Source organism: Lactuca serriola, chromosome 7, assembly GCF_051521515.1.
Source record: "Lactuca serriola cultivar US96UC23 chromosome 7, Lser_US96UC23_V15, whole genome shotgun sequence".
NCBI classification, from domain to species: domain Eukaryota; kingdom Viridiplantae; phylum Streptophyta; class Magnoliopsida; order Asterales; family Asteraceae; genus Lactuca; species Lactuca serriola.
The window spans coordinates 104,426,450-104,439,430 of NC_136414.1; positions in this window are offsets into that span (position 1 = coordinate 104,426,450).

A 12,981-nucleotide genomic window follows, 5' to 3' on the forward strand; every position below is an offset into this window, starting at 1 on the left:
AAGTCCATAACTATTTCTGGTTAGTACTTGACCCGACCCGGCATGGTCCATTTGGGTTGCATGGCACCATTCAATTGGATAGACTAAATGAGAGGAATAACACTTGGAGATTATTAATATATTATAAGTTCTAATATATTAATAATATTATTTGATTAGTTTGATCAAAGAATTCATTTAGAATTAATTAAGTGATCAAAAGATAACTAGTTAAATATATGGTTTGATTATGTAAATCATTCATATCTTGTATAGTGGGCTAAGAGGCTCCATGGATTATCAAGTTGGGTTCTACCCATAGGATGCTCCATGGATGCTCCATGGGAGTTACAAACCCATGGTTCATGGAAATGAAAAGTCATGACACATTAGGGTTTACATGGTGTAACCCTAGATGTGTCAACACTATATAAGGATCCCATTCTCCACCAAAATCGGTTACACATAAGAAACAAGAGGGCTAGGCCGATTTCAAGAAGTGTGTGTTCTCTCAAAAGTCTTTCTAAGAGCATTTGGTGTTGTGTGAAGCATTTGAGGCATCACACTTGGGGTGCTAGGCTCACAAGGTTTCAAGGAACATAAGCAACAACAAGGTAAGTTATTCTATCTTTCATTCAAGTTAGAAATTGTTCCCCATGTATGCTAGATAGGAATATAACCTTGGAATTCAACTTTGCATGATAATTAGACAAACATAGATCCAAGGTTATTAGGGTTGCATGTACACTTAGGAAGTCTTAGGATGCTCAAAACCCATCAGTGGTATCACAGCCTAGGCTTGTTTGTTTGTGATTTGTGCTTAAAAGTTGAAAAAAGTCGAAAAACTTGTTGTCTGCCTGATGAACTCGCCGAGTCCATGGGTAGACTCGCCGAGTTCACTTGTATCTTCAACCTACTCCCCGAGTAGGTTCATGCACTCGGTGAGTAGGAGCCACAGAGTGCAGATTTTCGACTTTAGTTGCTGGAAATGGACTAGAAACATTACCCTAAGCTGTTTTGGTACTTGAAAACTTGTTTTAGATGGTGTAATGTCTTTGCTAATCCATTTACAACAACTAGTTATCAAAATTACAAAGTTTTAAGTGTAATTTTGATTCATGAAAGTGTTCATATTCATGTTCTTGATCTTATGATGTTTAGATGATCATAGGAATTATTTGTAACCTATGTGGTAGTTTAATTCTTGATCATAATGTGTTTTAATGGAGTCCATAACTTGTCCTCAAGTTATGAAAAAACCAAAAGTCACTTGAGTTAAAACCATTAAAAGAACACAAGAGTTAGAAAAATGAAGAGTCTTCATTTTTATTACTCTAATAAAATCATAAGTTACAAGAAATGAAAAGTTTTGAAAGTTTACAAAACTTGCCCTCAAGTTTTGGAACAAGTAAAGTCATGTCAAAAACTTTAGTTCCAACCCGTAGAATTTTAAAAGTTAAAATTCAACCCTTATACTTATATTATTATGATTTAATAATTATATATATATATATATATATATATATATATATATATATATATATATATGTATGTATAAGAACAAAGTCGTCTTACCGCTAGTACGCCTCATTCACGAAGCCGGTCTATAAGGTGGGTATAAGGTTGTTGCCTATAAAATGGCAACTTAATGGGTGTCCACTCTCACCCACCGCTTGCTTGACCGGTGGAGGGTCGTTAGCCGAATGGGTAAGACAAGTACTTATAAATTCTCATTAAAAGTATGATGAATATTATAAAGTAACTAAATGTTTTATTAAATTCCCAATCTTAGTTACTTTAGGAAAAATTTGAATAAGGTGCTAATCCATGAAATTACACTTTAAACTTTGTTTAAGTCGTTGGTGGAGCGTGTGTGGTTAACCGGCACACTAACTTGGACTTAACAAGGTAGGTAAAGGGTGACTTAAAGTTTATTATAGTTTCGGTGGAGCGTGTGTGGTTTACCGGCACATCGATTGAGTGATAAACTTTAAGGGTACCAAGTGATTTGCATGGTTACTTCACACCTCGTTTTGTGATCCTCGGTATCCCAGTCACAAAACTTGGACGGCACACTCGACATTGAAACATGCCTTTAAAAAGTTCATTGAATCTCAAAGAATCTAGGAATTTCTAAGAACCAATCAAAAACCTAATATTTAATATTTCGGTTTTCGTGGTGGAAATTGGTGAATCGTCATTAACCTACCTTTCAAATATGTTACAGCTTGGATTACGGCATACCTCTTCTAAGTTATAATATATTGTGATTGGGTCCTAGCGTTAATATTACATTTGGGTGTTTTATTAAGGACTCTCTTAATATCTAAACTAATCTTGTCCTTTTCCTTCAGATGTCTTCAAACAATGCTGCTTCTGGCTCTAACCCTAATGGCTCCTTTACCCTTATGAACTTGTGTGGGAAAGTCACTTTTGATGGATCCAACTTCAATGAGTGGATCAGAAACATCAGGATGATTACCCGCTACGAGGACAAAGAATATGTCCTCGACAAGGAGCTTAAGGAGATTGATGAGACCACTGCAACTCCTCAGGAGATCGCTGACTTTCAGGCACATGAAAGGGATGCTACGAAAGTGGCATGCATCATGATGGCCACGATGATAGCGGAACTCCAAAAGTCTTATGAGGATTTCTACCCTTATGAAATGCACCAAGATCTGATGGAAAGATACCATCAAAGTGCAAGACAAGAGAGGTATGAAATCATCTGCTCCATGATAACAACCATGATGAAGGACGGGGAATCCATCATGAGCCACATGAAGAAAATGCAAAGGTATGTGGATTGATTGCTGAAGCTTAATGTGAACTTCCCTGAGGAGCTTGCAATAGATATCATTTTGCACTCCTTACCATCGTGCTATGATCAATTCCGCATGACATATCACATGAATAAGGAAGAGGTCACACTCAGCAAACTTCAGGGACTTCTCAAGACCGCAGAAACAGGTGTTAAGGGGAAGTCGGTTGTTAACACTCCTACTCCAAATTCTACTCTGGTTTTGGCAATCGGTAAAAGTCGAGGGAAGAAGAGAAAGAGCTCTTCTAAGGGTACCAAGGCTCGGACCCTTGATGGATCTTCTTCAACTGGAACCAAGAAAGGTTTCGTCACTCCTTCTTCTGGCCCAAAAGAGGCTGAATGCTTCTATTGCCATGAAAAATCACATTGGAAGCGGAACTGCCCAAAATACCAGCAAGATGTGAAGGATGGGAAAGTTAAACCCAACCATGCAGGTAATTACACTATCATTTCTAATAACTCGCCCCATTCTAAATCTTGGGTCCTTGATACCGGTTGTGGTATTCATATTTGTTGTGATTTGCAGGGACTAAGAAGAAGTGAGAATGTGGAGCAAGGAAGAATAAACTTAATCATGGGGAATAGGAAAGCTTTACCTGTCACCAAGATTGGAGTTTATACTTTATCGCTAAGTAGTGGGTTTAGTTTAGATTTGAATAAGTGTTGTTATTCGCCAGAAATGGCAAGAAATATTATTTCATTTCATGCATTGTATAAACAAGGTTTCACCTTTTCATTTGATAATGAAGTTGGTTCGATTAATGCTTTCTTTAATAATGTTCTTTATTTCAAAGCATTACCTTGTGATGGCGTGTATGAAACAGTATCTGTGGTTGATAACTTAGGAAATAATGTATTGTGTATTGATTCTGTTAATAATAATAACTTGGATAAAGCATCATTATGGCATTGTCGTCTTGGACATATAAGCAAGAAACACATAGGCCAACTCCAAAAGGATGGAGTCTTGGAGTCATTTGACCTAAAGTCAGATGATAGTTGCGAATCATGCTTACTTGGAAAAATGACAAAGTCACCCTTCATAGGCTCGTGTGAGAGGGGTGAAGGTTTGTTGGACCTTGTACACATGGATGTGTGTGGACCATTCAAACATGCCACAAGGGATGCTAATAGTTATTATTTGACTTTTACTGATGATTACAATAGATATGGATATGTCTACTTGATCAAGCATAAGTCAGAGACTTTCAAAAGGTTTAAGGAATTTAAATAAGAAGTCGAGAATCAATTAGGCAGGAACATTAAGATGCTTTGATCCGATCGTGGTGGTGAGTATCTTAGTTCAGAGTTCCTTGACTATCTAAGGGAATGTGGGATAGTCTCACAATTGACACCTCCCAGGACACCACAGTTGAATGGTGTGGCTGAGAGGCGTAATCGAACCTTGTTGGATATGGTTCGTTCCATGTTGAGTCGAGCTTCGCTACCAATCTCATTATGGGGGTATGCCTTAGAGACTGCCGCCCATATCCTTAATCTAGTCCCTACAAAGAAAGTTGCCAAAACTCCTCACGAGATGTGGACTGGTAAAGTGCCTAAACTAGACCACATCAAGATTTGGGGTTGCGAGGCTTTCGTGAGACGCGAGACTCATGATAAGCTCGAACCCCGAAGCGAGAGGTGTATTTTCATCGGCTACCCACAGTAATCCTTTGGTTACCTCTTCTACAGACCTAGTGAAAATGTGGTCTTTGTAGCTAGGAGGGCTTTCTTTAGAGAGAGAGAGTTCATAAGCCAAGGTAACAGTGGGAGGCAAGTTGATCTTGAAGAAATTCAAGAGTCAAGCGGTGAAGGAACTTCAAACCCTAGCACTCAACTTGAGCAGGAAACTCCTATTGAGCCAATTGACAAGTCTGTACCTCTGAGGCGGTCCACAAGGGTTAGGAATGCTCCTGAGCATTACTATGGATTCCATATTACTGCAGAAGGGGATACACTTATCAGTGATGAGACACTGATAGGTCTGGATGAACCTAGCAGTTACGTGGAAGCCATGGCAGGCCCTGAGTCAGCCAAGTGGAAAGAGGCAATGGACAGCGAAATACAGTCCATGTATGACAATCAAGTTTGGAACTTGGTTGAGAATGTACCAGGTCGTAAGACAGTAGGGTGCAAATGGTTCTTCAAGAAGAAGACCGACATGGATGGTAAAGTACACACTTATAAGGCTAGACTGGTTGCAAAGGGCTTCTCTCAAATTCCTGGAGTGGGCTATGATGAGACCTTTTCTCCAGTAGCCAAGATTAAGTCTATTAGGGTTCTGTTAGCCATAGCTGCATTTCATGACTATGAAATATGGCAAATGGATGTCAAAACCGCTTTCCTTAATGGAAAGTTGGCTGAAGATGTTTAAATGAGTCAGCCAGATGGTTTTGTCAGCAACGAGTACCCTAATAGAGTGTGTAAGCTTGAGAAATCCATTTATGGATTAAAGCAAGCACCTCGCAGATGGAATCTTTGCTTTGATGAAAAGGTCAAGGAATTTGGCTTTTCTAGGAGTGAAGATGATTCTTGCGTGTATGTCAAGGCTAGTGGGAGTATAGTTAGCTTTTTGGTGTTGTATGTGGATGACATACTACTCATAGGAAATGGCATCCCAACTCTGCAGGAAGTTAAGTCCTGGCTTGGGAAGTGTTTCTCTATGAAGGACCTTGGCGAAGCTGCCTATATTCTAGGGATAAGGATCTTGAGAGATCAGAGTAAAAGACTATTTGGACTTAGTCAGAGTACCTACTTGGATAAGGTGCTGAAGAGATTCAGCATGCAGGACTCCAAGAAAAGAGAGTTACCCATCCAGAGTAACGTCAGATTGAGTAAGACACAAAGCCCTAGCACTGAGGCTGAGATAGCAGAAATGAGTCGAATACCTTATGCTTCGGCAGTAGGATCGATCATGTATGCTATGAAGTGTACTCGACCTGATGTAGCCTTTGCCCTGAGCATGGTTAGCAGGTATCAGGCAAACCCTGGCAAGGCACACTGGACTGCGGTAAAGAATATCCTCAAGTACCTACGGAGGACTAAGGACTGGGTCCTTACCCTCGGTGGGAGTGATGACTTGAGAGTTGTAGGGTATAGTGATGCTAGCTTCCAGACTGATAGAGATAATTTCCGCTCTCAGTCGGGCTGGGTCTTTACCCTAAATGGAGGAGCAATTTCTTGGAAGAGTTCCAAGCAAGAGACAGTGGCTGACTCAACTTGTGAATCAGAGTATATTGCAGCTAGCGAGGCGGCAAAGGAGGCGATATGGCTGAAGAACTTCATTGGAGACCTTGGAGTTGTACCAGCTATTAAAGAGCCAATGGAAATTTTCTGTGATAGTGAAAGTGTTGTTGCCTTAGCCAAGGAACCAAGGGATCACGGGAGATCCAGACACATCAACAGAAAATACCATTTTATCGGACATCGAATAGAAGAAGGACTCCTCATGGCAAAGAGGGTATCATCGGATGAGAACCCAGCAGACCCCCTCACGAAGGGACTGACTCAGGTTAAGCATCTCCAGCATGCTCGGAGCATAGGGCTGAAGGATGATATTAGATTTAGTAGTTAGATAACCTTGAAATTTGTAAAGTGTAATTGACATTAGATGATAAATAAAAGGTGTTTTATTTATGAGTAAAGTGTTGCTATCTCTTGTCGATCGTTTGCTATATTTCTTTTGCATGTTTTGACTTCCAGAATAATTTTGTTTGGTATAACATATTATTCAAACCTCCACAGTCGGTCATATGTCGGAAGTAGGTATGAATCAAGACTGTCATGATTGGTTGCAGAGGTCTAAGGTGTTGGACAAGGATACAACAATCATGAGTGCTCATAAGTTCTGAGCATTGGACTCAACCCACGCTCACTGGAATCACTTCATGGAATTCTATCTTGAGTGATCGTGAGACGGTAATATCATATAAGTCTTCAAACCTAGAGATATGATTTGTTACTTACAAGTTGGTTATGCATTGATTGTACGAAAACGCATTGGTAACTCGATGTTATAAAACATGCTTTGTGTATAATTCAATGAGTGGTAGAACAAACATATGAGTCGAAGTTTATATGTTCCTTCTTGGATTAGAAGCTGATATCTGGGCCCCTCGATGATTTTGTTTTGACCTATGTACCGGGGCCGGTCAGAACTAAGTTGATGTGTTCAATTAAGTTCTTTGTCAAACAAATCGGAAATCGGGAAACAAACTGCTGGACAATAAGTAAGACATTGTTCCATGGATTTGTACAGCTGATATCTAGAATAAAGGATTATATGATCAGTTATCTTAAATGGCGTATCAACATCTTCTCAGTTCCGAGAGACCTTGAAAGAGCTACGACTGCCGATCGGTTCCTGAAGTATTGGAGTTATAGTTATTAGACTTATCCAAGTGGGAGACTGTTGGATAAGGTGTCTAAGTCCATAACTATTTCTGGTTAGTACTTGACCCGACCCGTCATGGTCCATTTGGGTTGCATGGCACCATGCAATTAGATAGACTAAATGAGAGGAATAACACTTGGAGATTATTAATATATTATAAGTTCTAATATATTAATAATATTATTTGATTAGTTTGATCAAAGAATTAATTTGGAATTAATTAAGTGATCAAAAGATAACTAATTAAATATTTGGGTTGATTATGTAAATCATTCATATCTTGTATAGTGGGCTAAGAGGCTCCATGGATTATCAAGTTGGGTTCTACCCATAGGATGCTCCATGGATGCTCCATGGGAGTTACAAACCCATGGGTCATGGAAATGAAAAGTCATGACACATTAGGGTTTACATGGTGTAACCCTAGATGTGTCAACACTATATAAGGATTCCCTTCTCCACCAAAATCGGTTACACATAAGAAACAAGAGGGCTAGGCCGATTTCAAGAAGTGTGTGTTCTCTCAAAATTCTTTCCAAGAGCATTTGGTGTTGTGTGAAGCATTTGAGGCATCACACTTGGGGTGCTAGGCTCACAAGGTTTCAAGGAACATAAGCAACAACAAGGTAAGTTATTCTATCTTTCATTCAAGTTAGAAATTGTTCCCCATGTATGCTAGATAGGAATATAACCTTGGAATTCAACTTTGCATGATAATTAGACAAACATAGATCCAAGGTTATTAGGGTTGCATGTACACTTAGGAAGTGTTAGAATGCTCAAAACTCATCAAGTATTACACTTAAACATCAAGAAAATATGTCAAGAACCCAAGACTTGAGGTGTTCACGGTCCAAGGAGATGCTTGGACCGTAAACACCATAAATGACACCAAAGTGTGTCTAAGCCTCAAATTTAAGCCTTAGTTGATGTTTAAACCTTCCTTGACATGTTTAAACCCTTCCTCATTGAGTTTAAACCTAGAAAAACATCAGAGACCATCAAATATAGGGGTTTACGGTTTGGGGATCTCCCAAAACTATAAACACCCTAAAGTGAGTTTAAGTTGGTCATTTTCCTTCCTTAGGCTTAGAAACTAGCTCATACACTTACCTAATTGTGTTAGGGACTTGAAAACATGGCTTTACACTCTTCCATATGGGTTTACGGTTAATGAACCCAAGGGAAAACGCCATGAGGCCGTAAACTCCTCAAAAGAGGTGTTTTGATGCCCTATTCCATTCCAAAGGCCAAACCACTTAGTAGAATTGCTCCAAGAGGCTTGTTAAACCACCAAACAACACCTAGTTATTAGTACTAGAGTTTACGACTGTAAACTCAAGAGTTTACAGTCGTAAACTCTTGGTGTCATGACCATCAAAACCGTAAACTCCAAGGGAGTTTACCCTTGGACCCCAAACACACTAGCCTTTCCCTACAACACTTAGATGCAACCCTTGAGACGTATAACACTTGTATAAAGTGTTTAGCATGTCCTAGAGTGTCTTAAATTTGTTTATTAGTTGTTTAAAGACTAATTGTGTATATACATATATCCTTATATGTTATTAGGATCTTTGTGTGTGTCTAAGTCTTCACTTGACACCAAGCACTTATCCGACACTTCCTTCCTATCCACTAACCACAGGTGAGTTCATACCCCTTAATCAATGTTTTAAACTGTTTTTAAATGTTTTATGGGGGGGGGGGATACAAGTAGAATTATGATAATTATTATATCAATCACATGTGATTAATAAGCAGCATTCAAATGATTGGCTACTCATTAGCCGTTTTACTAACAGTTTCCTTCAAATGTCTTTCATAAACGCTTTATGTGTTTAAAACTCCTTATTTCTCTGTACATTTGACTATGTATATTACTTTTCAAACTTATTTACAATCGTGTTTCAAACAAATGTTTCTTTATACTAAATCGTTTTATCAAACCCATGCCTTCAAATCGTTTTATAGATTGACATCAAGTCGATCTTTTCTTAAAATAATAATTATGTTCAAAGGTTTTACAAAACTTATTTATGCTTTTATATTATAAATTGCATGCCTGTATATGTATAGTTATATAAGAAATGTTTAAAAGACTTAGGAAGGCTATCCACCCTATTTCCTTTTCGCGCTTGAGATGTGGTCTGGTGGGATATCGGGTACTCGTCCGAAGGTCGTTTAAATATTAGTTATATAACATATGTACATATATAGTCATAAAGGCCTTTCCAATTCATCCCATGCCCTTGGGTAGCAAGGGTATACATCCATGTCCATACGTACCTGTTAGATTACTAGTAAACTACCATATGGGTAGTTTAGGAAGATACTAGAACTATTACTAAAATGCGATATCATACAATGAGTCAGTTCATTCGTGAGTCAATACTTGCTAGATAGAGAGAACATACATTACTATGAGAACATATACATTACATTACTATGAGTACATATACAACTATACTAGGAGAAGAACATATACAACTATACTAGGAGAAGAAGATATACAACTATACTAGAAAGAGAACATATACAACTATACTAGAAAGAGAACATATAAAACGATACTAGAAAAAGTACATTACTATACTTGCTAGGTAGAGAGCACGTACATTACAGCTAGTATATTACAGTACATTACTATACTTGCTAGGTAGAGAGCACGTACATTACAGCTAGAATAGTTCTTTACATTACGTATACATGAATACGTTAATTATTATGATATGAATCGGAGCATGACTTAAATGTCATGGCCCAAGTTGTAGCCAGAGTCTATTGAAGGGAGAGCGTGAGTTTGCGTATAGATCTATACTGGATTAACTATCCTACACCTTGCTGCTAGCTACAGCCGGACCTGCAGGTCTGCGGGTGCCAAACGTCATTTCTTTTTACGACCTACATTTGTCGTTGTTTATCCAGTCGATAGTATGGTACAATTAATCACATGATGCCTTAATATAAATCCGGTTTAAGGTAGTTAGTACAACAGTAGTTCTTATAGCACTACACTACAGTACTACATTAATTTTTCCCTTTACATATATTTAAGTGATCTTTCACTTAAGCATTAAATGTAAAAACTATATTTTGTTAATGATAGTTACACTTGGAAAATTACACACTTATACAAGAAACGTACATTCAGAGCAGTTAGGTCTTGGTAAAAGACTACATTCAGAGCAGTTAGGTCTTGGTAGAAGACTACATATAGATCAGTTAAGTCTTGGTAGAAGACTCTCTATTATAATAGTAGGAATCATAGGGATTCCTAGGGTTTTTCAAACGTTTACAGTTGTTTTACATACATTTTCAATACATACGATTTACATACATTTTCACTACTTACGACTTACATACATTTTCAATACTTACGACTTACATTTTCAATACATACAAATTAAGACACTAAAATACTTATGATATCACCAGCTTTCAAGCTGATACTCACTTTGAAAATTACTTGTATCCTCAGGTCATCTATAGACAGGTACAGATGCAAGGTTTAGAGAAGATGGAGCTCGTTCAAGACTCATCTTTCATTTTGATTTATGCTTTAGTGTCTATTATAATTTGACAGAACACACCTGTATAATAATTATTTTATTAATGCAATGGATGATGTTGTTTCTTGTTTACTACTTTACATTGTTGTGATACTGTACATGACGTCCTCCGCCTCAGAACGTTTCCGCCGTTCTTGGTTTTGGGGTGTGACAAAAAGTGGGTTAGATCTGATCCCACATCGGCTGAGAAGGAAAACTAAGCATTCCTTATAAGGGGTGTGGATACCTTCCCTATCACAACGCGTTTTAAAGCCGTGAGGGCAGTAGATCCCATAAGAACTCTGCAGTTAAGCGTGCTCGGGCGGGAGTAGTACCAGGATAGGTGACCTCCTGGGAAGTCCTCGTGCCGAGTGGCCCAAAGCGGAAAATATTGTGATACGTGCCAAAGGGGGATGTTACAAATGGTATCAGAGCCAGGGCACGAGTCGATGTGTTCGACGAGGACGTCAAACCCTATAATGGGGGGGGGGTGAAAGTGGGTTAGATCTGATCCCACATCGGCTGGGAAGGAGAACTAAGCATTCCTTATAAGGGGTGTGGATACCTTCCCTATCACAACGCGTTTTAAAGCCGTGAGGGCAGCAGATCCCATAAGAACTCTGCAGTCATGCGTGCTCGGGTGGGAGTAGTACCAGGATGGGTGACCCCCCTGGGAAGTCCTCGTGACGAGTGGCCCAAAGCGGACAATATTGTGATACGTGCCAAAGGGGGATGTTACATAACATCCATAAAATTCATGAAAATTTTAAACTTTTAAAACATCGATAAAACATCATTGTTTACAAATAGTTTCCAAAATAGGTTTAATATCAGATTATTACCAAAATCATAAAATCAAACCTCGAGGAGGTGCATGATCATGCCTTCGCCTTCCCGCGATCCTCTGAGGTACCTGAAACATAATAAAAAACTGTAAGCCTAAAGCTTAGTGAGTTTCCCCCAAAATACCAATACACACGTAAGTAGCACTGTCACACCCAAAAACCGAAACGGCGGAAACGTTCTGGGGTGGATGATGTCATGTCAAGTATCACAACATATGCAGTATAGTAATCAAAGTACAACAACCATTGCATTAATAGTAATAATTTTACATAAGTTACATTTTACAGAGAGATCAAAGTAATACAAGTAATAATATAATTGCAGCTCGGTACTAAACTGTCTTCAACAAAAGCTCTTGGGTGTACCTGTCTATCGCTGACCTGAGAATACAAGTTATTTTGAAAGCGAGTATCAGCATTTTTATAAATGTTGGTGAGTTCATAAGTATTTAGTGTCATTTATGTAAGTAAATGTAACGCCCGCGTTACCTGGTTAGGCATTTTCGTTGATGTAATAGTCTAGGTTAACCTTTGTAACCCGTTTTGAAATAATAAGAGCGTATTATTTGAGTATTATGTGAATTATGTGTTTATTTTCTTAATTATTATAATTTAATGAATTAAGAATAAAATAAGCATCAAAATTAAAGTATGAGATAAGCCCGATATCTTTGCATAAAGTTGTAATGGACGAAACAAGGATTCCGGAGATATAAGGAATGCCAAAATCCGAGTTATAACGAAGAAGTTATGACCTGTCGAAGTTTCGCGACAGAACCGACAGTGCTGAATGACGTAAAAAGTGAAATTTATGTTAGAGCAATATTTAGCCTTAGTGATCTAAACGAAAGTCGTAGAGTTCATTAAACCGAGAGTGTGCATAAAAAGAACGCCCAAATCTGACTTCGTATGAGGAAGTTATGATTTTTCGATGTTTCGACTTAGCGGTACGCAGACCGAATACTCGATTTGAGATCGAGCGGTTTTTAGCCGAAACAATCTGAATGAGAATCGAAGGTCTCGTTAATAGGAGTAAAACGATAAAAAGATAGGCGAAAACGGACGTCGGATGAAGAAGTTATGATTTTATAACGGAGTTTTCCAGTCCCGGCCTACTAAAAATAAATAATAAAAATAAATTCCAAATTAGGCGACTGAGTCTAAACGAAAGTTGTAGATCATAGTCTCACCTACGCGTGGGTATAAGGAACGTCGAAAACGGAGTTCGTATGAGGAAGATATGAGTTTTTGAAGTTTATTAAATATTTTCGATATTTAATTTAAATATATATTATCCGATATTATCCATGGGGGGAGTTAGCGACCCTATCGTCATTACGCCCATCGTAATTTCATATTACGCCCAGCGTAATTCGAACTTCCAGCCCC